Source organism: Cannabis sativa, chromosome 6 (genome assembly GCF_029168945.1).
Source record: "Cannabis sativa cultivar Pink pepper isolate KNU-18-1 chromosome 6, ASM2916894v1, whole genome shotgun sequence".
Classification (NCBI taxonomy): Eukaryota; Viridiplantae; Streptophyta; class Magnoliopsida; order Rosales; family Cannabaceae; genus Cannabis; species Cannabis sativa.
This window is the reverse complement of record NC_083606.1, coordinates 24,564,502-24,566,274: the sequence shown is the minus strand read 5'-3', so window position 1 is coordinate 24,566,274 and position 1,773 is coordinate 24,564,502. Positions and strand designations below refer to the sequence as shown.

Below are 1,773 nucleotides of genomic sequence, written 5' to 3'. Positions count from 1 at the left end.
TTGCGTATACTTGCGTAGTGTTTATAAATTATAGCAACAAGTTTTTGGCGCCGTTGCCGGGGAATTGTTAAAGATTAATATTACATAAAATTATACTAACTTCTACTTTGGTATATTTTCTCTTGCTGATTTTTCTAACCTTTTTCTTGCAATATTTTCTTGATTTATTTCAGGAATCCTAAGTGCATGCGCCGTCAAGGACAATCAGTCATATTACCAGTTGATCCTGAAATTGAGAAAACTTGCAGGAAGAATCGAAAGAACAAGAGGCAAGAAAGAGTTTCAAAGAATCGCCGAAACATCGTAAATCATGGCTGCCAATGTGAACAATAATGTTGGGAACAATGGGCGTAATAATGGTAATAATGGAGGCGCTGTGGAAGATCAAGCTAATGGCCGTAGCTTGAGAGATTACATTCTCCCTACTCTGACGGGAGTGCAGTCATGTATTAGGCCACCGGCAGTGGATGCAAACAACTTCGAGATCAAACCTGCCATCCTTCAAATGGTGCAGTCTTCAGTTCAGTTTGGTGGTCTCCCTTCTGAAGATCCTAATTTGCATCTCTCTAACTTCATGGAACTTTGTGAAACTTTTAAAGTTAATGGAGTTAGCGACGATGCCATTAGATTGAGGTTGTTTCCATTCTCGCTCAGAGAACGAGCCAAGAGTTGGTTGAATTCTTTGCCACCTAATTCTATTGCTACATGGAATGATCTGGCAACAAAATTCTTGTCAAAGTTCTTTCCTCCAGCTAAGTCTGCAAAGCTAAGAGGAGAAATCAATAATTTCTGCCAACAAGATAATGAATCTCTCCATGAGGCTTGGGAGAGGTTTAAAGATCTGATCAGGAGGTGTCCCCATCATGGTATAGAGAAGTGGATGCTGGTTCACAACTTCTACAACGGGTTGGTTGGTAATACTAGAACTCTAATAGATGCAGCAGCGGGCGGAGCTTTTATGAGAAAGAGTGCTAATGAGGCATATGATCTATTGGAGGAGATGGCTCTAAACAACCAGCAATGGCCAACTGAAAGGAGTCAATCCAAGAAGGTAGCTGGTGTGTTAGAAGTCGATGCCATCACAAAGTTAACAGCTCAGGTTGAGGCATTGACTAAAATCATTGCAGGGCAAGCTAAGCAAGCCCAAATTGTTTGTGAGTTATGTGGAGGAAGTCATCACTTTTCGGAGTGCCAAGCAGATGTGGATGATTTGCCAATGGATGAAGCTAAGGCCATTGGGAATTTTTCACAGAACAACAACAACAACAATTATGGGTTCAACCGAATAACAACCGAAGAAATAGTGGGTTCTATCAACAAAGAAATCGAACCAACAGTTTAATCAAAGAATAAGCCTGCGGTGGAAGTTCTAGTTTGCGTAATGCATTTACTGCTCCAATTCATGACTGAAACTAGATCTTCAATTAAAGACCTGCAGACTCAGATGGGCCAGCTAGCAACTCAGGTAGCAACCCGCCCTCAAGGAAATTTGCCTAGCACCACTAAAGTTAATCCTAAAGAAAACTGCAAGGCAATTACCCTGAGGAGCGGTAAGAAGTATGATGGGCCTGAGTTACCACAACCAGTTGAGGTAGATGTAGAAATAAATGCTCAACCAGTGCCGACACCAACACCGACAGCAGAGAAGGCTACTGATAGCCCAGCACCACCACAACAGTCTCCACCGATTAGTATTGATCATCATGTAAAGGTACCCTATCCTCAGAGGCTGAGAAAGTCAAGCTTAGACAAGCAGTTCACCAAGTTTCTAGA

At 42.0% G+C, this 1,773-nt stretch overlaps 1 non-coding gene across 1 annotated transcript; it reads right to left on the bottom strand.

Annotated features, from left to right (window-relative positions):
* Nucleotides 1-763: 763 nt before the first annotated feature.
* On the bottom strand, nucleotides 764-870 carry LOC115696170 (small nucleolar RNA R71). Its single transcript, XR_004007761.1, has one exon. It is a non-coding gene; the product is annotated as a small nucleolar RNA R71 (small nucleolar RNA).
* Between the last annotated feature and the right edge of the window lie 903 nt (nucleotides 871-1,773).